General features: G+C 37.6%; 1 protein-coding gene across 3 annotated transcripts in view; it reads right to left on the bottom strand.

Annotated features, from left to right (window-relative positions):
- Positions 1 to 24,742, bottom strand: part of LOC129358755 (chloride channel protein 2-like) — an 82,896-nt gene that overhangs the window by 49,920 nt on the left and 8,234 nt on the right. The gene's annotated exons all lie outside the window — the stretch shown is intronic.

Genomic DNA, 24,742 nt, shown 5'->3' with positions numbered 1-24,742 from the left:
AGCTTGTGGACATCATATAACACTAGAGTAAATGTTTAATTCTTTAAAATATTACATCTTTAGAGTTGATTTAAGAAAAACATTTTTTTTTACCTGGATCTTCCTTTAAAACACTTACATAAGTCTCGCTGTGCGCTTCCCTCTCTGAGGGTTTATTTCTACTTGACTCGTAAAATTTAGCACCATCTTACAGGGTAAACCTCATCATGTACTCTGCTGTTTACACTGGCCAGAGGAAAAATTATCAGAAAAGATGTCGCCACAAAAAAGAATAACATGTTCACATACAGAGTGTCGAGTCAGCAGTACAAGAAACAGGAAGAACCCAGTTTTACTTACAATTCCTCCAAAACATTCTTTGTCATTAGAACAGAACAAGAGAACTGATTTTCCTCTTGGCCACCCATAACAAGGCTCTAGTTTTTTTCAAAGAGTTCCCACAGGCTCACATTAGTGCCAAGAAAGCCAAATAGGACATTTAATCAGACAATTTCTTGCAAAAGTTTTCATACCTTTTGGAAATTGCTCACATTACAACCAAATTATAATTAATCAGTAATCAACAGATGTTCCTTGAAGATTTGTTCAGAACATTAGTTTAGGAAAAACCAAGGAACACGGCAGACAGGAGAGATTTAGAGCAGGAGTTAGGTCTCATGCTTTGAACATTAACAGAGAATTATTCAATATAGAAATAAAATAATAAAAATTGATAATAAAAAGGTTCTAGGACTACATATGAAATGTTGTGTGGTTCTCAATGAAAAAGGGTGGGAGCAGCTTCATGGTTAGGGGAATTTGTATAAACTAATAGTTTTCATTCAACTGTCACAAAAAAGTGCAAATTTTTTTCCATCAGCACTTTTGATTACCATTACTTCCCTTTTTAACTCAAACACAATTATTCTTGTAACTGCACAGCAAAGTAACAGATGTATTGCCATTTATTCTTTAACACTCAGATGACCTTCACCAGATGTCCACGCATGTTGGCATAAAAGAGGACTTCAAAGCAGTTCTTGTGCTTCTTGGAATTCATTCTCTATTGCACGGCAAAATAAACTGGTTGGATAACTTGAGGGAATACACAAATTTGTGCATTCATCTGCATAAACACAAACACACACAGAGCTCATCTGCTGCACCTTGTAACAGTGTCTGCAGTATATACAACTACAACTCTATTTTTAGACACACTCTCACACAAACTTGTATATGCCTATTCAGGATTTATGAGAACAATGAAGCCTGACAGTTCACAGTAGTATAATTATGGTCAATGATTACAACAGGTTGGAAAAAGACAGGAATTTATTAGGGCTGAAATGATGATTTTTGTATAACTTTTCTTCAGGTTAACTTGGAAAGTGAACAGTGATTCTTGAGGAGGACCAAAACAGGTACTACGGATAAAGCACAAAATTTGAATAAAATATACACAAAATATAATTTTTTCAAATATCTGACTAAACTAACCTGGGCCATGTGAGCACAACAATGTACGTTTTCCTGGTGCTTGCTGAATACTTTTTATTTCAAACATTGTAGTAGGTGGGTGGTGTCTTTAAAATCCTGGAGCAGAACTCAAAACATAATCATTTAAAACAATTAAAGGAATATTAAGTTAATATATTATGACAATTACGTATAACTATTCAAATAAATAATTACAAAACTATCAATAAATTGAATTAAAAGTTATTTTTATATATTGTCTGACTCAATTGAAATTTGTCCAAAGTTTTTTGGACAGACAACCAAAAAGAATGTAAAAAAAGAAGTAATCAGGCATTATTGGGGGGCATCAAAACTTCTGAGGACCCCATGACCTCTTCTTTTCTCTTCCTTTGCTAAGAGGGCTAGGAAGCTCTGGTTAACTTATGTTATTCTTTATTTTTTTCTTCTGTTTTATTCTAAAGTTGCTTGTCACAACCATGATGTGTCAACACCATAACTGATAATTTGCAATATCTTGATGAAGTTTTGTGAAATAAATGTTAATTTTAGTGAACTGTAAAGATTTCATGAACCTCATGAGTAAAAATATCACTAATAGGGTGATTATTATTATTATTATTATTATTATTATTATTATTATTTATTTATTTATTTATTTAGATGGTGATGACAAAGTTCTGAGTCAGGTCCATTAAAAATGTAATTTTCAAAAAACATGTTGCAACTGGGAGCCTATACCTTAACATCTTTACATTTCCAAAACATTATTTGTCATTTTTATACATAAGCTTGAAGAATAACTTGAAAATTTGGGGGGGAAATTTAAACCCATTTTGTCCCATTTCTCAAGAATCACTGATTGTTATGGGTTAATTTTCTAAAGTACAGAAAAGTTATTGTCAGGGAAGGTCAACTGTGAAAATTTGGACCAATGTTGATATGTGATAGATTTACCAATGTTTTGCTTTATCTTTTTTTTAATCCAATTATTGTTACAATAATTGGATTAAAAAAAATACTGCAATATTTGTTTACAACAGCCCTAGAATTTGTGCTGTAAAACTATCATTGGAAACAAGAAATGGAGGATATTTTTGGGAAAACAAAAGCAGTTCAGCTGATGGACCACCATGTAGTTAGATTTGTACTTCTGATGACTGAAATCAAACTAAGAATTCAGCCAACTTGAGGAAAGGTTGACTGCTGCCATTTCCCACAGCTGCAAGCACATCTTGAGCAAGTCCTGCCCATATCAAGTATACTTGGTATTTGTAAAGGCTCACCACATGTGTCACTAAGGTCATTGAAGTTCCAGCAAAAATCAGCACAAATACAGGCTTTAAGCAAGGGATCAGAGGTCAAATGGGTATGATCACACTTGATACTTCATAAGAAAAACATTGCTTAACCATACAGAAACACTGATGTTTTTATGCAGGAGACATGTCTAGGTTTCTGTTTCCAGTTATAATGTGTCCAAGTTATTGCCTGGTACTTCACATCCGAAGTGCTGCCCAAGCTCATTTCATAGATGAACATGTATTTGGAGCTTTAATATGTTCCATAAGACTGAACACCGCCAATGCCTTTAAAGAGCCACAGATTTTATTGTGTGAACATGCACTTATGTCATCTTCCATCAGTCTGACCCATTTTGACATGTTTTTCTTCGTGGCTCTTATGTGACCATTCAGAACATGCATAAACTATCTACCCTTTGATATGATTACTTCACACAACCCATGTGCATTTCAGTTCAAAGAGTCATGCTCCTTTTGAATGGGAAGTATGTGCAACACAAACTGTAATCAACCAGAGGGTTCAATTTGTTTCCTGCTTTTAAGTGGTAGGCAGGAGCTTTATGGCCCATGTCCAACATGTTTAATGTTGATGGTGAATCAGTGTTCCTGCTTTTTGTCATTGATTATAATCATTAGGGCTTTGTGATGTCAGGTGGAGTCCACTAAATTGGTCAGATATGTAGACTAAGAAACTTAAATTGAACCTTTGTACTAAATAGTACTTCCAAGTGGGCCTCTGTGATTGTGATGTTGCACACTTCCTAAATTATCCGGATCAAAGTTCATTGACAGGAACTACTGGACGCATTTTGCATAGAATGCATCTTTATCGTGATAGCTTTTGTTATTGTTTTATTGGTCAGTCTTACCTCACGCGTGCTGACAGAGTTCTATGAGGTGAGAAGAGAATCAATCCTGGCAACCGTAGTCATTCAGTCTGATTCTAATTGAACTCTTGTGAACTTTAACTGATGCGGTGGAGCTTTTAAAAGATTTTGAGTTTCTCTGAGGCTCACTTTGCTCGTCTTGTAGTGAGAAATGAGGAATGTGTTATACTGCGGTGAGAAATTTACTATAAGGCAATAAATAAACAAAATCAACAAATCATTAGGGCTTTTACAAACACATGTAAAAAACCTCTTGATGAGTTTTCAATCTTCATTCTCACATTCCTCTTCATAGAGAAGATTGATGGGCTGTGACTCCATATACCTAGCTTGGTTCATGTAAAAGCCCAATATGGGAGAAATGGTAAACAGTGGTACAGATTTGGGGTTTCTGGCATCGAAGGCCAACCGCTGCTCGTGCAAAGATGGCATTCTGCATGGCCTTCTCAGCCACATCCATGATCGTCAATCCTAAGTTTTAATTAAATGAGTAAACTTCAAACGGGACGGAAACTCCAAGGACCCAAAAATGAGGGGCAAAAATAGGCCTTCTGAGATGCACCCCCTCTGAAATCTGCATCTGAGTGGAGGAGGAAAACAAACAGACCCATCCAAAACAAAGACATTACTGCTTGAAAGCCTGTCATTATGCTGAGCATAGTCAGAAAAGGCCACATGGCCTGCCTGCTTTACTAAATTGATCCCAGATGAAGGGGTTGTCCTGCACTCAGTGTCCTCATTATGTGGGCAACAGAGAGCACGGAAGACAAATGGTAAACAGAAAGGGGCATCACTGGTGTAGAGGTAGAGAGAGTGCCCCACTATAGATAAAGTTTATTGTCGGGATTCGATCTCAAGGTCGATTCCTGACCTTGAGGCCCTTACAAAATGTCTTCCCAACTGTCAATGAACCCCACTAGTGCCAACAAAATAGAAACTGGGGGTCTTTCCAGTTTCTATTTGGAACTAGAAAGACCCCCACATCAATGATTCTGTTAAATACGTTTCAAAATGCTGACATTAATAGTCCACTTTGATTCTGGGAGGGAAGACTGACCAGCTGCAGCCTGTGGATGAGAAAATGCTGATAACGCATGGGGTTTCAGCAAACTAAGAGAGAGAGGTGAAAGAGACGTTGAATCATCAATCTGAGATTCAAAAATGTGTAATTATTGTGTTGAGAGTCTGAAGACTCTTAAAATATTAGGATAAAACTTAGAAAGTTATAAAATAGAAGCCAATTAATTCAGGCTAAAACTGCTGTAGTGTTCCTTCAGTTCAGGTAAGAAGATGTCCCGGTGAAATAAAGACTTTCAGGAATGATCGGAAATGTGCCTTTCTCAGGCAGTCACCTTGGGCATCTTTTGATAAGGCTCTTTAGGGTAATATCTCCCGGAATGTTATGTGTCCACACCTGTAACTACTGTAAATAAAAAATCTTAGTTGATTTTTCTTTGCTTCCTGAAAATTTTAAATAAATGTAAAAGTAAAGGTAAAAATACATATTTGTACTTACAGAGATCTATTTATTTCTCTAGTTATCTTACACAGCATGGTGTAACGGTAAAGACAATTACAAACAAGCCAGCCCCAGAAAGGAGGAGACCCGAAATGAGCAGACAAGAGTCCAAAATATACACGAAGAGCACAAGTGATCTGAAAGCACGTACATGCACAGCTGGCTGCAGTCCATCTAGTAAAGCCTAAATGACCGCTTGACTTTAGTGCAGAACAGCTCACGTTGCCTAATGAGCTCCCTGATCGAGTGTGTATGTGTGATCTCTGCTGTGGATATAGAAGTGGTGCTCTGAAAGCAGAGAAAGAACAGGAAACATAAAAGGTAATCAACCTGACTGGGATAATACTATAATATGGATATAGAATTTATTTATCTATTTTGACAAATAGTCTGTATAGAATCATGGTCTTCAAGGCCATCATAATGCTAATCCCTTGAATAAAAAATTAAATAAATAAAAAACACAGCTGGACCTTCTGTCTTGGTTTACAACTGTGGTCCAGATGCTTTCTAATCAAGAACTCAGGTATTTGATAATACGTAATGAAGCAATCTTACAGTGCTTTCGTGATTTAAATGCTGTATCCATGTTCACTTGGCTAATGGGTTCATTAAAAATCCTGCAATTCAGTTCATCCTTGCTCTTACCAGCTTTAACCAGACATCCAAAATATAACTGCTGTGTACTTTTGCACATCCAAAACAGAACTGTCCAAATTTTGTGATTGGAGCTAATCTTGGTCTTTTAGTTTTCTTGAATTTTCATAAATATTTATTTCCACTTGTCCTAAAGCTGAACTGTATGTTCTATTCAAAAAGGCAGGAAAAAAAACAAAACCCTGAAGAAAAAGTTAAGAAGAACAAGTGAGATGAAAAAGATTTACAGTAAGTAACAGTTTTCCCATTTCTCCAGAGGGGCACCCCAGGAGGGCATCTCAAAAGTCTTGTGTGGTTGTGCCAGGCTGCCATGCCAACGTCTGGGCCTCTCTCACACCGATTTAGAGCTGCACAGACTGAAGGAAGAAAAGGAGGAAGGATGGACATATGACAAGTGGACAAGAAAGCTGCTGGAGGTGTATGGCAGCCATGGAAGGACTGCAAAAAAAGAAAAAGGTGAAGAAAGTAAGAAGTGCTGGGTTGATGTGTGTGTGAAAGAAAAGTTGCGACATTTGGCACTGTGTAGAGAATCCCCTCTACAGTGTGAGCTGAATTCAGAGCGTAAATGTGCAGCAGTAAGACCAGAGAAAAAAAGAAGCAAGGACTGAAAGAGTTCAGCTTAGCACACAGTGATCGGTTGAAGATTAATGATACAGGCCTCACCTCTCTGATTCAAGCCTTCATTCGATTGCTACCAAACACATATCACAACAATCAGTTTCAGAAAGTATTTCTATTCCACCTGTTCCATTATGCTTTTATTTCCATCTCCTTGTTTCTTCTACATGACTATAATTATCCTATTCAATAAGTTGCAGTTTCCCCTCAGGAAAATGAAGCACAGACACAAAGTAACTTTGTCCCTTTGGCTCTCTTTGTCTGTCTCTCTGGCACCATGAGTCTCAATGCGCAGCTGCACATCGGCATTAATGCCACGTCTCAAGCAGAGGAACTGCCAGCGACACTGCAAAGTGCTGACATTCACCTGTGGAGTGGGAGCGTGTGAGCAGCAGGTGCACTCTCCTCTTGCCCCATTAAGAAAACCCATATTTACTTGGGCACTTCCTGCTCTACTGGCAGAGTGCAAGTCAATTCCTTCCAAGTGGTTCAGTTTTATCCACCTTTGTCCCCCTTTCAAAAGGTATAGAAAGTTCTGGAGCTTTTGTAAGGCATACTTGGGCATTTCTGAAGCCACATGAGTTCATTCAGATGACTTCAAGATAGCCCCAGAATTATTAAGACCAAGTTTATAAAAAAAAAGAGAATGGCCCATCAAATAAAACCTCATCATTAAAGTTCTCCTATTCCTTTCCATTCTGTTCTCATGTAGTTCTAACTCAGCATTGTGTTGGTAAATGCTTCCTTTGTTCTTGTATGTGTGAGAAAACTGATCTGAGCTAATCTCATGTCGCGTGATGTAGCTAAGGAAGTTAGTCACTTGGAGAGGGTTAAAAGTTATTTATGTTTTGAGTGGGTGTGTTGTGTGTGTGTGTGTGTGCGCACGCGTGTGTGTGTAAGCTTCTTCTTCATGGACTTTAATGCAAACCAACAAAGGCAGTAATGGTACACACAATACTTGTGTTCCTTTTATTTTATTGAACAATTAATGATTAATGATTAATTTTTATCTCAGTCTTGGAAAAAAAAATCTTATTAAAAAATAAAAAGGCATAAAAAATATTAAATGGAATTCATAAAATTGTATAAACCCAAAATGGAGTCTTTTGGAATCGTTGATGAAGTTGAATTGGATGTGTATTCCCAACTTATTTCACAAGGAGAAGGTGCTGTGACAGTCACAGTGATGCAGACCAGGACTAGAGGTTGGGACATTCCGACTGAATTGTAAAACAGATTCATAGCAACTAATTTGCATGATATTTAGCCTTTATTCAATGTTGATCTGCAGAGCTCCAAGCATCATGGACATTTAAAATAAAGGAAAACTGTTTTGAAATTCAGTTTGTAACACCTTTGAAGTTTACAGATGCTTTATTTCAAAGTCTTGTTCGATCACCACCATTTTTAGAAATTTTTCTACAAGAACAGAAGTTAAAAGTCTTAAATATATCCTTGGACTGAAATGCGCAAAAATTACTTTAAAAGGAAAAACAAACACTTTTCCCTCCTTTCATTTTGTTGGAATTAAGGTCAGAGGGAAAGATTTAATTAAACTCAATATGAATTAAATGTGAATATACAATTCACATACATTAGTGGGAATTCTGATAGTTTAATGTTTATTTTAGAAACACTTTAGAAGGGCCCCAATAGGTAGTGAAAGCAGCACTAATAAAGTAATGGGTAGAGGGTACAGCAGGTGATGTGGTGCAGTGCAGCTTTATGCTGATGGTTGCAGGTTTGTCTTTCTCCTTCTCAAACACAAAACAAACACACACATACACACCAGTTGATGGGATATCATCTCAGCAAGCTTTAATTTCATTACAAATATTGACATATTGACAAGAGTTGCCCACCTTGCATTAAGCAGTGTCCCTCATCTGAGTTAAGCTGTGTGTTAAAGTGTGTGTGGGGGACAATGCGGCTGCTGGATCCTCCAAGCTTTCATTTGATTATTCATCCCCTCACCTGGATCTGTATCAGACTTTCCCACATGCAGTTTTCCCCTCTTCACTCTCACTGGAATCCTGTTTATCTCAAGTTTTCTCTGGATCTCGTAAACTTTACCTTCAGAGGCTGAGATTGGAGATCCATTATATTTTGGGTTCCATCTTTGGTCTTTCTGTAAACGTATCCTGTTTTCTGGGGTGTTTTTTTGTTTTGTTTTGTTTTTCTTTAAAATAAAAACAAAAGTGTTTGTGGACTCCCTTATCAGCGCAAGTTGTTGTGACACTTATTGTCACAGCTGTGTTTGCTCAGACAGACTTCAGTTCTGAATTTGCTGGACATTGTGTCCCCGTCTTTCATGTGTTTGTGTGAAAGTCGGTACAGGCCTGTGCAATGGCCGAGTCTTCCCACGTCCCAACTGAGCACGTGTGAGAGAGACAGAGAGAGAAAGAAAACAAAGATTCATTGTGCTCAAATGTCTTTCCTCCCTGCAAACCTCACTGTGTCTCACCCATATTCTTGTTGGCACTGCATTAATCTTTCCATGCACCATTTCATCTTCATCATCTGAAAATAAAGCTCATTATCTGCCATTTTTCACTTTGATCTGGACTAAACATGGTTGTTTACATCATAAGTAGCATGGTGATCAGTTTGACAATCTAAAAAAGTCATCATATGAAGTGTTTTCAAAGAATTAGCATTAGGTGAAATATTTCTTTATGCAGACCTGTTTGTAGAAAGGTTGAAAACAAATGAAAAAAAAATGCAACGCTCTAATCTTTCCGACTATAAAAATAATGACTCGTAAGTAAATCTAACATCAATAACTACTCAAATGACCCTGTCTGTTTTTGGGTGTTGAATGTGCTTAGTGATTACCTCTAAATAATCAACTGCTGATAACTGGAGGAGCATTTGTGCCTTTATCCTATGTACGCAGACTAACCATGAAGGAGATATAATATGAAGGACAGCTGTGGTAGTGTGGAGGTGGAGTCATAAGGTCTCCACATTCATCACAGAGAAACCGCCGTTGACTCACGAAAAGACGTTATTACCCCTTAAACTTTGTTTCATTTTAAACTCAAACTTCGATGTATGAAATCAAAAAGTCTGTTTCCCAATTTAATCAGAGAGTATATTCAGCTTCTCAGATCCTCGTTAGCTGACTTTGGAGAAAAGCATCGTAATGATAACCAAAAACCCTGCAGGTCAGGCAGCAGGTTGTGGAGAACTCGAGGAACTTAATCCTGAACACATCATCCGCACCTTTAAAAATGAAAACGACAGGAGCAGCATTCATTTATTCATTCATTTCTTCTGAAACTCTGGATAGAAGTCCGTTAGAGTTCAACACCTAATAACACTTTAAGGACACCTGGTAGAAACTGCGAACGACACCTCCAGCAGGATAATGAACCAAGAGGCCTAGACATAGCTCTGGGTGGCAGCCAGGTATGTGCTCTTATTTGCCCTATTTTTAGCTTAGGTTGAAGATCAGAGATATGGATAGGCTTAAAAGATTGTTAGGTCATAAAGCAATATTCCAAGATTTGCATATATTGTGGTGCAATGTTCAGACCAGTGTATCCCAAATGCAAACGCATCCATGCAAAAGAAGCAGCCAACAGATGCATGGGAACTCCGGAGGAGCTCCAGAGACAAAAAGCTCAGATGGGAGAATTTAGTAAGGTGCCAGCTATTAGCCAAGAAAACTGTAAATCTGGGCATAATGCAAGAGTGACCAAAAGAAAGCCACTGTGAAAGATTTCCATTAGAAACCTCTCTGTAACAGCTAAAGAAAATTTTTTAATAAAAAAAATAATAAATCTGGTTATGTAATGCTGATACAACACATCTTTAAAGGACTTCCAGTGGTTCCACAAAGTACTGACCAAACGAGTGCTGAATCTCTATGCATGGCACAAATGTCAGTATTATAGTAAAGCAGAGTAGATACAAATGTACGCAATTATAGCCATTTGTTTTGGCCTACCACAAAAGATCCCAGTTAATACAATGCAATTTGTAATTTGCATAATGTAACAAAATTATGCAAATGGACACTTCACTGTGGCCCTCTATGGAAACGAAAGGAAACAATGTTAACCCCACAGCTGCCTTGTTAGCTGCCAGGAACAAAGGTTGAGAACCAGCAGACTACATAAATGTAACATGTTAACATCTCATCCGTGTTAAACACATTGCTGATTTGGTCTCTCCTACAAGCATGAATCCCACAACTGGCTTAAGCGCTGCTTTGGGGCCGTAGAATGAGCAGAGGATTTTCTTCCTCATTTATTTTTACTCGGCTGACAGCAATGCCAGCTAAGCCATTCACCTAATGGGAATATGTCAGCTAGAAGTTCTTCTTCACTGATGCACTCACAGTTGTGCCCCTCATCCTCACATTGTGTGTGCGCGCATGTGTGAGAGAGTGTGTGATGATAAGCAAAGATGGGGGTGGTATGGGTGTAGAAGACCACATCATAACAGTGACGTAGGTTAAGAAATGTGCCTACTCTCACACTCCCAACAGGTACTGTTACATAAATCCCACACTTTCACAGTGTACCTTTTTCTGACCTTGAAGCTTTTCAATCAACATCTGATCACCAAGATCCTACCCATGGTTTTATGACCAAACACAGCAGAATTACTACAATGAACAATCAACTCAATAAATGTGAGATTGGAGAAAGCTGTCCACATTTGTTTATATACAACATAAGCAAGACTTCCTGTTCCCAACTCCTTTTTTGGTTTGAGTAGACAACTGTTTTTATAGCTAGAGATCGCTTTAAATCAGAAAAACTCCCAAATAAATCCAATAAAACAACCTACTTTATTGGTCTGGCATCAGTGTTAGATGCATTGCCATGGGAAAATCATTTTGGAGTACCTTCCCTAAGCCCTCCATCTTGAAAACATTGACTAAGCTCAAGCACCTGAACATGAGAAAAAAAAAAAAAAACACTTCACTCTAGCGTTGTACTAAAACCATTAGCTGATGGTGAGTTACGAGACAAGCAATAGAGTGGTCCAAATAAATGTAAGAGCATATTTATTGCGACACGAAACAGAACTCTTTTCAACAAGAAAATATCACAGGAAACAAACATTATATATGGTAAAGATAAGCCACTGGAAGCTGCAGTCTCAAACAGTATTGTCTAACATTTGTCTCCTAAACAATGTCCACTGTAGCAAGTCAAGCAATTTTCCCAAATTAACAAATTTTGAACTAAATCCTTTCTGGACCTCAGTTCTCTGTCATACAAAGAGCAGAGCTGACTGAAACATGAGCAGGATTTTATCTACTGAGGATTTTATTGATATGAGCCAGATTAAGAGAGCTGCCAGTCCCGCCCTCTGCAGGGAGATACTCACCTGCAGCCCGGTTGAAGCCAAATTCCCATCAAAACACACCACCATTAACAGACTGATCCTTTTCAATAATAGTGGTCTTAAATTTACAGCCCAAAACACACATCATAACCCCTACAGCTCAAAGCTCTGCTCTTGATAAAATATTAAACGTTTTTGTTCTCACTTCTCAGCATAGGTGGACATATTGTTATGTTAAGATTGCATATCTAAAGGATATGCAATCCTTTAGATTAGTATTTGATACACAGTAAATTTTTGATGTTTTCCCACTAAAAGAATGTAGAAGTCTGTAATTTTAATAAAAACTAAAAGTATCCAGAAAAAAAAAATACATTGCATGATTTTTAATAATTATTTAGCATTTTGTACTGAAGGTGTGGTTGAACATTTCTATTTAACACTTGACAGATGACTAAAGCCAATGAGTCGCCATCAAAGAGAAATAAATGTGAAGAATTTCACATTATTTCTGAATTATGAGGAAAAATCTACTGTGGGTTTCATAAACACTCTTTGTATGGCTCCAACAATACTTTCAGCTCATGACATAAAATGCAGAAAACATTGTCATACAAAAAATACATGCAAAGTAAAATGTACATTATTTAGTAGCAGTAAGAGTAACTAACTTCTCTTTTATATCCAAGCAAAATCATGGTTCTGTAAATACTGCAATGATATGTTTTGTCCAGTAAGATTCTCATATGACTGCAGTTACATTCTATGACATTACATGAACGCATTTGTCAAGTTTTAGATTTATCAAATAATATTGCATAAAACTTTTCTAAATATCTCAACCACACTTACACAACACAAACTTGTATACAAAAAGTGTCAAAGTTGTCCATCTTATAGAAGTTCTCATGAGGGACAAAGAAGCTTCGCACCTCTTGTTTTTCCCAGTTCTCCTGGTGAATGTGTAGTTTTTAATTTGTGGGTTTGTAGCAGCTATATTAGGAAAATGTGGCTGCACTTTGTTTAACTGCAACACCACTCCACTCTTCTGCTACACTGTATTCATTTATCTTCTAGACACTTATGCAAATCTTCTGAATTTATCTTGCACAAACTTTGGGAAAGAGTGCGAGACAAAGGTGTGTGCTGTAATTAATTTAAGGCAAATGACAGCAATCCATCTTTCAGCAACAGGGTGTCAATAGGAGAAAAGCCGTATCCATACCTGACTGATTAAATTCATCCACTTTTGATCCAGTCCACCTAACTCCCCTGTAATAAAATTGTAGTTGCATTAAGTGGTGTGATGTTAGGCTTTCCAGGTGTGTGTGGGTGTGCGTGTGTGGGTGTGTGGGTGTGTGTGTGTCATTTATGATGCATGGAGCGGCATACAGATGAGTAATTACAGGCTGTACAAAAAGGTAATTGACAGATACAATTATGCATCCATATATTTTAAGGGTAGTGTTGTTGGGTTGTGTGAACAAGGTTAGTAGCATCATATTGTTCAAGCTGATTCAATAATCAATGAGCTAGATAAAGAACTGCCTCTATTAAATACTTCCAACCAAACACCTCTGACCCAATGGAAGTAAGTCAGCTACTGTGGCTAGCAAGCTATTAGACACAAAAGCCAAAACACTCTGGCTTATTGGGTCAGAGGAAGTGTTTTTGTCAACTTTTATTGAGTCCAAAGGTGTGTGTGTGTCTGAAGAGCCAGCTCTTTGATTAATCAGTGCACAAGGGATGATTGCATAGCTTGTCTGTCTTGTTACAAAGTAGTAAATCTCATCCATGTAGATTCACCACACATTCAAAATGTGCAGAAAGGTATAGGAATTTGGATGAAGCAAAAAAAATGACCACCACCGATGTCTATTAAAACTATTGAATTTCTAGGGCTTCTCTTCTTGTTCTGCCAGTGCCATACTATTACAGTGTCTGGAGCAAGAAATGGATAGACAAACTGTGGTTTGTCTGCAGTGATGAAGGCACTGCTGAAGTCAAAGAATGGTGAAGAAAGAGTGAACCAAAAGGTATAGGTAAGGAGTTGCATTATTGCAGCTAAGAGCAGGACAGCAGATGAGGATGTTTCAGGCATCTGATCAAGATGCTTCCTGAGAGAATCTCTGTTTAGATCCAATTAGAATGAAAGCCCAGCACAGATCCAGAAACCACAAGGGGACCATGTATCCCTTTTAATCTTTGAAGACTCAGAAAAAGTTTGAGCAGATCACTAGGCAGGTGGATGACTGGGTTCCTTCTTGGGCCACACCACCTGAAATATGATTACATCCCCTTACTGCACATCGTCTTCCAAAAAAATGGGAATATCCAAGCTTTGTTTGTTAAGTAAAAATCACAGACTCCAACATTTCTTCCAAATTTTGTAAAATATAAACTTAAAGTTTAAACAGTTTCCATACTAGAACAAAACTGTGTGACATGCATTATAATGTCACCCATAGGTAGATTTAGTGACAACATAAAAGTTCTAAACTAAACATTTTAAAGTCACCCATTTCCTGAGTACAGCCACTTTAACTTTGTATGATCAGAGGGAGTTAACGTCCAAAACCAACAGATTATACCTTAACCTGCAGAAACCACACATGAAACATTATCTGTAACAGCTCATGGCTCACACAACAAGTCATGCCCAACATACATAGTAAACAAAGGAACTTGAAATTACTTCTCACCTCTCAGACATTAAACATTAAAATATTTACTTTTATGACAAAATTGCTGAAGGCTTAAATATTCATATTCCACAATATTCCAGGTGAAAGACTGGCAAACTTTAAAGAATACATGCAAACATTTATTATGGATATTAGATTATTCTATTTTGGTGAGGTAAAACCCAAACATCTTCCTGTACTTTAAGATTTCCATGTCTAAGGGACAATACAAATTCATTCAATGGCTTAAAATAAATTCTCCTTTGTTATTACAAATCTGAAATATTTCTTTAGAAGCTTGTTATTTTTTTGTATTTACCCGCATTGTTTGTGTTGAAATCCCAAGTTAAACTAGTAAGGTATTAACACAGCCTAATCTTTATCACTGCATTGATATTACAAGAAGTAATACAGTAACCAATGTCCACATTCATATCTTTATGAATGTGTGTGTGTGTGTGTGTGTGTGTGTGTGTGTGTGTGTGTGTGTGTGTGTGTGTGTGTGTGTGTGTGTGTGTGTGTGTGTGTGCACTCGTGAGCACAAGACATTAAAAACCAAGGAATTGCATAAACGGCACGGTGATACCACAGTGATATCTTCGTCATATCATGACATGCGTTTTTCAAATTGCACAACAACAAAGCTAGACAAAATATTAGACTCTGCTCTAGAGAAGTCCTTGTGTTAGAGGCTCTTCAGAGTTCTCTCTCCCTCCCTCAGAGAGAAGTGGAGCGGAGAGGAGGAGACGTGTGCAGAGCTGCTGAAGCTTGGGCCAACTTATTAGCAGGAGATCGATGTGTGTGAGCCTTCAACTCCGGGAGTGAAATGTGGAACAATGACCAGCCACATACACTTTATACAAGTATGGAAGGGACAGAGGTATTAATGTAGAGGGAGCAAAATATGTATCAATATTGATCCAAGTCACACGAATATAGTACACCAAAGTTTCCCTTTGGTGCAGTCACACACAAACACAAACATGGTGTCAGGTGTTGCAGGACAGAGGTACCAGCTATGGGATGATGAGCACAGCCGTAGGCGAACAGATTACAAAAACCTCACACCCACCTGCAGTAAAAATAAGACATGCAGTGGGAACCCAGACAGAGAGCAGCTGGCAGGACATGAGCGCTTGGGTGATCCAACAAGCTTAAATAGGAGTTGTTTTACATGTGCCAAATGCAACAAAAACTATTGTTAATTTTGAACTTAATTTTGGAAGAGAACTCAAATCTGAAAATAGTTGCACAAAAAATTATTTGTGCAACTATTACAAGTTCCAATTTTGTTTCAGATATTCTAGCTGCAGTAAAATTATCTCATGAAGATAAAATATTGTACAGTCTTCAGGCAAACGTAGCGACTTAAAAATGAAAACAAGGAACTCAACGGAAAAATAAAGCATGATAGCAGATAAACCCCAGCAACTGCAAGACATAAGGTCTGTACATTTTACACTTACAATGTTATACAAAAAAGTGTTCCTTTTCTCACACTTTTGGCCTCATTGCTAGTTAATAAATGAAAATAAGTACATCTTGAAGAGTACTCCATTCACCGTTATGAAAAAACTGTTCACTACATGTAAAATGTTAGCAAATTAAAGAAATTAGAGGATCGGTCATTACAGAAGTGTCTGTACATTAGGAACAAACCTAAGATCCTCTATTAAAAACTGAATCCTGCAACTCCTTCAATGTAGTCAGAGGTGTTCTGGTGGTGACTCTGTCTCTTTGTGGTCACTCAGTTTGTGAGGATGGATTCATCTCGACATATGTACACATGGTCCATATTCCTTCTAGGTCTTGATGATGGCCTTAGCTGCACTTCAGGGGTTGCTCAGGACCTTCAGGATATTTTTATATTCATTTACTGACTTATACTTTTCAATTACATTTTTTCTGATCTGCTTGGAGTGTTTTCAAGGCTTCGTGTTGAAATGGTAGCCAGGATAACTGATCAACCAGTAAATGGACATTCCAGACACAGGTGTCTATACTACAATCACTTGAGACTTACAATGATCTCCATTCCATTCATTCATTCATTCATTATGAGACTACTAGGACTAAGACTGACCCCATCTTGAATTAGGTTAGTCACTTTAAATGTGATTATTTATGTAGCCACTAAATATTTTCTATTTAGCAATTTGTAGAAATTCGGTTCACACTCAGTTTTTTTCCCTTTTTGTCAAAAAAAGCCAAATTTTTTGTGATAATAATGGATTTGTTAAAACAAAAAGAGTAAAACATCAAAGGGAGTCATTTATCAAGATTTTCTACAGAAACCAGATTTATTTATCATATTTGTATTCTCCCTCCCAGTGAACTTGGAACACTTTAGAGCAGAAAATAGCCCAAACACATAAGGTTTGCAGGAGTATTCAGTAGTGCTGCATATAAAATTTATATCCCAAACATTTAAAGTGTGACTATCAGTTTTGAATAAAAGCAGAGTATTGTTATTAATTTTATCACTGATCCTCATTAGTTACCAATAGAACTGTTCCTCAATGGATCTCTATTGTCAAATGTACTAACCAGGTTGCCCAGGGGTGGCATCAGGTGACACTGGAGTCTAACCGGCACAATGCTCCTCATTCTGTTATAACGCACTTCTCCCATGTGAAAATGAGGAGAGAGCGCTTTACATAAACACACCCATAATGCTGTAGATATCGTTTCGACTTGAAACTGCTCACAGAATTCTATATCAGAGGTGGGACCCAGGATATTGCTTCTCCCAACTGAGAAAATGTCCTAATCCTATCATCAGCCACAGGCTTTCGTATCACTGGAAGGTTTTCTTTCAATTCCCAAAGCATACCGTTCCTCCCTGGGCTACCCTGGCCAAAAAGGGTTTTAATAAAAACTAGATGACAAAGATAAATGTTTCCAATATTTTGGAAACAAAATTAAGCATCCAACACTAGCATCCAGCCTAAACCATTCTCAAAGTCTTACTGAGAGTATGCATAGGCTGTTTGATTTCACTAAAGGACTGGGAATTGTAGGATATATACATAAATATATGTACTTTCAAGTTATTTATAAGTGAATAAAATAAAAGGCAATGATGTCAGTAAAACTTTGCTGCTACACAGGACATGCAGTAGTTACTTTTTCAGGAATGTTTTTAGATTTTCTTCCAAAAGAGGTACTGGGTTTTCCTGATTTACAAAAACTCTCCACAGGATAGCGTTTGAAAGGCGATGATAGAAGTGGCCCCGAATTTGTGAGGTGAATGTGAGCAGCCATGAATCGGTGTGCATCTTCTCTGAGTTGAATGCCAAATGTGATATAACCCCCCCGGGCTGTTTGATTCTGATCCTCAAAGCTAAAGCTGCAGAGATTGACATCAGACGACAGACAGACGCCTCAGCCTTGTGTTGTTCATGCACATGGGTCAAAAACGGATGATGTAACAGCAGAACCAGGGATCCGGAGACACGCTTTATAAACACACTGTTGCCAGTGTCTGTTACTAATCGCAAATTAAATATTACATGTAATTAGAAAGTATCCACCAGCTTCCAAAAGTTGTACAATACTTCAGGTTGACATGATGATCTGACCCCAGTCTGTGAATTGTTGATCAGATCCATCTAAACTGAGCTCGTAAGCCACGTAGGAAGGCATAATGGATGCTCTTAGGGAGAGCTAAATAAAAACATTACAATTACAAATGCATTCTTCATGCTATGACTAATTCACAAAAGAACAAAATCTGGATTTTTCAAAAGATACAGAAATTAACTACTTGCAAGTACATCTGGCTTGATGTTTCCACACATTCTTCAAGCTTTCAACCTCTAAGGGAGACTCAAAAATAAGTTATGTGTTACAAGATGTTATCAAGTTGCAAGAACAACATGGGCCTCTCCAAAATTGTAGCAGTTCTACCTTAAATACTTAATCAAACTTGGATCCTACTTAATTGTTCCAAACTAATCTCACGCAGCTCTTTCTGCATACTTAGGCTCACTGTTCTGCTGCATCTCAAGTTTTTGGCTGGAGTGATGGATTTTATCTTGACTATCTTGCTTGCCCATCTCCACTGATGAAATAAATTCCCACAGCATAATGCTACCATGACTATTTTTCAACATAGCAGTGCTATCATGGTGATTCCCACTTGTTTGACTCAGTACGAAGGTCTGTGTTGACCTTAGCTTAACTATAATCAGTCTTGGTCTCATCTGATTATAGCTCATTCCATGTGTTCTGTAGCCTACAAATTATCTATGTAGGTTTTCAGTGCCATACTTACTCTCTAACAGATGCTTAAGTCACATTAACTGAGTGATCACATGACACAGAGTTAGATTATTTCAAAAATAGATCTGGAGGCCATGCATTTTATTTAGGGGCATTAGAGCAAAGAGGACTGAATACAAATATTTCAGATCTATCTTATTTTCTTTTTCAGTTTTTTTGCTTTGTTTCCCTACTTAACTCATCTTCTTGTCTGTGTTGACCTTTCACACAAAATCCCAATAAAAACACAAAGAAGATTGATGTTGCATAATGTCAAAATACAATATATTAAAATGCCTTCAAGGCACTGTAATTTCATCTGAAATGTAACAAAATACATAAATCACATCCAAATAGAGCTGCATACTCCTCTGAAAGCAAACTCCAAACAAACTTGCCAAACAGTAAAGGACATGCAGCTTTGAGGTGAAAAGAACAAATTAAATTAAAAATAAGACTGAAAAGTGAAAGGAGAATCAGCTCCTGAACTAACCAGCTAACGCACCAGTTGCTCGCGCAACTGCAGCCGGGCACCGTGGGCAGCTCTTCTGACAAAGCGTAGGAGTTTGTGTGTTGAATGTGCATCTTCCATTTGTGGATGTTGTTCAGTTTATGCAGGGTATCCATAGTGTGCCCTTCCATGTAGTGTATACAGTATGTGTGTGTGTGTGTGTGTGTGCATGCGTGCGTGCGTGCATGTGTCTGTGGGAGGACTAATCTTGTGCTGCGGTTAGAGTGACGAGGGGCGTTCAAAGGCACCCGGTCATTCTCCAGGGATGAAGAATCTTGCGGAATTTGTTTGCAGGAAGAGGAAAAACAACAAGGATAGACCAAATGCACAAATGCTATATTTGTTGGAGAAAATATTTTGGGCAGAAGAAATAAAAGGCATACAGAAGCTGTAAAAAAGAATGGGCATGAAAAAACAAAGAAATGTTCAAGGTATGAGATAGAGATTACATCCCTTTAGTAATGTAAGGAGAGAACCAAGTTAGAACATTTAAAGTAATAAGTAAATCTTTGACAGCTGACAAGATTAGGGAATTCAGTGAAAAGTCTTTCTGGAAAGCAGTTTTACAAGTTCTTGGAGCTCTTGGATATAAGGACTTCTTGATTCACAGGAGGCAAAACACATAAGTCATCTGTCTACTATCATCAAGATCTGAATGATCATGGAGAACATGTTTTTTTTTTGTTTTGTTTTGTTTTTTTACGTTTGTTCAAAGAGGGGAAAGTTACACAGTGTGCACTTCTTTCTTTGCAACATTTGAATTGTAGTTAGCATAAAATCTCTTGAAATTTTATCTCCCATTTCCTCAACTGTCAGTACACCTTCTATGCAGACTCCCTGACAGAAATTAGTGGGGTGGATTATGCTTAAACCTCTGATGTGTTCCAAGATCTATCGCAGCTCAACATCTGTTCCAAGAGCTGTTCTAACCCGGCTCTGAGGTGCTTGTTTGAACTGTTTGTAGGATTAGCAGGATTAATTCTACTGTAAACCAGCCATCTATAAACTGCTTTGATTCAGGCTTATTAGCAGTGTGAACAAAAAAATCTTAGTCAGCAGATGCAGGCTTAGCATTCCAAAATCAAAAAAAGATGACAAAAACAAAGAGATTAAGGTTATCTCTTTATCGCAAAAGTCTAAAATTAGTCAACTATACAGTAGTTTGTGTTTTTACACTAAAAGGTACTGGAAAGACCATCTACATCAGCTGATACATTAAGACTTTTTACCCGTCTTAAGAATTGTCTGCACCTGCAGCATACTCGTTTAATGACAAGCAATTGCAAATAGAGATGCAATGATTAGATTTTTGTGGCAGATTCAGAACTTAGCAGGAAGAACTTAAATTAAGTTAATCTAATGCAATGATTAGATTTTTGCGGCAGATTCAGAACTTAGCAGGAAGAGCTTAAATTAAGCTATAAAGCCTTCCTGTTGTGTGCTAAAAATCTCACTTTGCACTACCCGAATGAACTACAGACATTTCTCACACCTGATCATCTGGCAGACTTGGTTCTATAAGAATTTACAATAGTCAATTGCACACTCAAACCTCTCCAAACGAACCGGCTTTTTAAGCAAACAAACTAGAGTTTGATCAAGTGAACCAAATAGGGCTGGTGTTAATGCACCCTGAGTATGTCAAAAAAAAAAAATAATAACATCTTGACATCTCTGAGTTTTCTTTAGTTAATAGCAACATCGGCATCATAGTGTTGCATTTCACATGACCCGGTTGAACTTACATATGGGGGAGTTTGCAAATCTGTGAACGGTCAGTTTTGAGTGTCAAACTGCTTGGTTACAATTCACAGCTGATCAAAATGAAGTTTTCTCAACTCATTGCACTAGCTGCTTTTATTTATTTCTTGCAATAAAAAATAAATAAATGCAAAATTTATTGTAAATGCACTTGTTCTTAAAAAGAGACTGGACTTATACACATTAAAATAGCTTCCATCTTAGAGAAACACTGTTTTCATTTTAGTCGCCTTTAAATAAATTTAATTTTGTTTGAGCTCAACATCACTGCTAGCTAAATTATTGATTCTGATCCCAAATTCTAGCATTGAGGGAATGGTCATAAGATCAGAGTCAGAACCACTTGTTGGAATTACCAAAACCACATTTACAATAGCACTGCTTGGTCACATGTTATTTGCTTGTTTAAGACCTAACTCACAACATGCATAAAAGGTATTTGCATATTAAACTGCCCAGTCTTACTTGAACACCACTAGTTTCATCCTGGCCAAACAACAAGCAGTGTGTAGGCATGTGTGTGTGTGTGTGCGTGTGTGTGCGTGTGCGTGTGCCAGAGCTCAAACAAGGTAGGAAAAAACAGGTGGGCTTTAGGGTCAAGGACCCATTAAGTGTGTGACACACAAAAATTCATCTGTGTGTTAGCATGTCTGTGATGTTTAATAACCAGCATTTGATGCATCAAAGCATCTTTCCTCTTGCTCTCCAATCTGTCAGCACTGTGCCTGTGCTGCCAAAGGGGAAGCAAATCTACTTTTCCAGGGGCCCATGAACCGCCAAAGTGTGTTTAATTACACTCTACTGAGGCCAAGCCAGCAGCAATTAAGACAGCAGGGAAACAAGAGAGCCACTGCTTTAATTTGGACTTGATGAACACAAGACAGAGCTGGAGAGAGTCTTTTACACCAAAGAGGAAGGTGATGTTGGAAAATAATGTTACAATCCCATTTATTTAAAACACAGTCCTTACACATAAAAAGAATAACAAGCACATTAGGTCAATATCCGAGGGAAATATCAGATTTCTTTCACTTCTAATTTGTAGTTTTCAAAGCACTTAATCGATGTGAATGTGTAAAGTTAACACATTCAGAATTCAGGAAATTACTTTGTGAAATAGACAGTCGTTTGTGACCAAATATTAATTTTATATTAAATAAAAGGCAGAAGGATTTCTGGTGTCCATTCATACCATAAAGAGTAAATGCCCATCTGTTTACTTTTGATGCCAGCTTTGATTCTGAATCACTTCAAATGCTTCAGTAGGGATGCACCAATATGAAAACTTTACACATTTCACTTTAATCATTGGGATGGTTCAATTTTTTTTTTTCAATAGATTTTTCAAATTTAAGGGGATGATGTCTGTGTACACCAAGGTCATTGAAATGAAAGCATCCACATTTTTAGGTCAATGTCATGATGACATTACCTCTCACCACACACGCAAGGAGACAAGTCAATGTGGAAACTTATTGGAAGAGAATGTGCTGATGAAGGTGTGGATATATAAACAGGCAAGCAGTCTCGGTGTGGGAGGTCAGTGATGACAGCAGATCAAGATGGGGCAAAGACAGAATGAGCCAAAAAGCTGCTCTCTCATTGGATGATGAAGCGGACAGGACAGGAAGGCATTAAGTTTAGACCAGGGTCTATGTCAATAGCCCTCAGCTGCAGTCTTCTTCTGGCTGCCAAATACTATGGTAATTAAGGAGACAGTAAAGGTTACACTAATGTGGATATGTGAACTTTGGAGACTTAAATATGTCTGCTTTAAAAATCACAAGCTAAACCATGTTAAAAAATATTCTGATCTCAACTCCATTTAATATTTATGCAATTCCCTGCATTGCACAGACAAGAGAAAATTTAACTAGTAATGTAAAATTAGCCAAGGTTGAGATAGTTCCCAGCAATAATGTGCACACCCAGACATGGATTATGAATGCAAACAACAATGCCACTAAACATTTTTCTGCTAACTCCCTCCAGCATTTTCTGGATCTTTGTCGCAAAGTCATTGCAAGTATCCTGGCTATGCACAAGGCAAGGGCCTTTAAGTAGCCAAGGTAGATACAGCTGAATGTAATCTTATGTCCTCAACAGGATATGCCAACATGATTGAGTTTATCTGGGATATGTTGAAAGTAAACTCAACTCAGGACATGAAAAGTCTCATAGCAGACACGCACAGCTGATAATGAACTGAACATCCTCTGATGTGTCAACGTTGAGTTTATAAGAGCAAGAAGTCACCTAGAGGTAACCTGGCTTTTTTTGTTGTTGTTCTGACTGTGCATCAGTGTGAAACAATTGAAAAAGAAAGAAGCATTCAGATAAGGTGGGGGTCTCAAACTCCAGTCATCAAGGGCCACCGTCCTGCAGTTTTTAGATGTGCCACAGGTACAAAACACTGGAATGAAATAGCTTAATTACCTCCTCCTTGTGTAGATAAGATCTCCAGAGTCTTGCTAATGACCTAATTATTCTATTCAGGTGTGGTGCAGAAGAGGCACATCTAAAAGTTGCAGGACACCGGCCCTCGAGGACTGAAGTTTTGAGACCCCTGAGATAAAGCAATGCCTGTGCTAGACATCTAACAGCTGACTTTTAATCGAGCTGGATTCCAAAACTATGTATGAGATACAATTCCAACAATAAAGAACTGTTTAACTCAGTGGTTCACAAACTGTGGGGCACACCCTCTGTGGGGGACGCAGTGCCATTGCAAAACAAATCTGCATGCTGTTCACTAACAAGCAAACAGTACACAGCCAAAGGGCACATCCCTATCTGAACGGACAATATTGACTGGCTGAAAGGCTGTCTTGAACCGGAAAGGGAAAAACCTTAGGAGTCACACTATGGACAAGGTGAACATGTTTCTGTAAAGGTCTGTGCTAAATAAAGGTAGAATAGGGTACAAAACCAGAAGCCCAGGAAAACATTATACAGCAATAAAGGAGAGCTTCACATTTTAGGAAATAAAAAAAAAGAAAGCTACGTGGTCCAAATGGCCTCATATAGACACCAAAAAGTAACTGCTTAACTTATTCTGTTTGTCATCTCATAAGCTCAACTGTTTTTTTTTTTTTTTTGTGGAGCTGGCTTTTCAGAAAGCACCCATACAGAATGTTCTGTTCCAACAACTAAGATGCATTTTACTCGCTGACTAACTTGCAAAAGTGTTCTCAACTTTTTACTCATTTTGTCACATCAAAGGCACAGACGTTAGCATTTTTTGGTGCGTTTATACAATCAAGTAACAGAAAATACTACTGAAATCTCAGACAAAAAAAGATTAAAAATTTACAGGACTTCAAATAAAAATAAAAAAAAGAAGTGTGATCTAGTTCCCATAAGTCAGGACATCCTGATAAAAAAAATTTCAGCTGCAAGCATGTAGAATATGTCCTTATGAACTTGTACATCTAGAGGCAGGACATCTTTGCCTAATCTTTGCATAATAACCCTAGCTCAGATGATTTAAAATTTAAAAGACATATCTCTGGACACAAACATGAGGTCATTTTAAAGCACTTTAAAAGACAATACATTTCAAATCCATGATTCAGTTTATTGAATATTGTCTTACACATTTTTATTTAAGAACTCCACATTTTCCAAACTAATTTCTGTAATGCTCACTCCATTTTCTGTCATTTTTAACATATAAATTCAAATATTTACTGTTAATATACCTTTATGCACATTTAACTATATCTATTCTTTTCCACCCCTGGAAAATGCTTAAATGAGATCCAATACTTCACATGAGC

This window comes from Poeciliopsis prolifica, unplaced genomic scaffold (genome assembly GCF_027474105.1).
Source record: "Poeciliopsis prolifica strain line A6 unplaced genomic scaffold, Auburn_PproV2 SCAFFOLD004, whole genome shotgun sequence".
In the NCBI taxonomy this organism is placed as follows: domain Eukaryota; kingdom Metazoa; phylum Chordata; class Actinopteri; order Cyprinodontiformes; family Poeciliidae; genus Poeciliopsis; species Poeciliopsis prolifica.
Note: the sequence above shows the minus strand (reverse complement) of the source record. Positions and strands in the feature narration are given on the sequence as shown.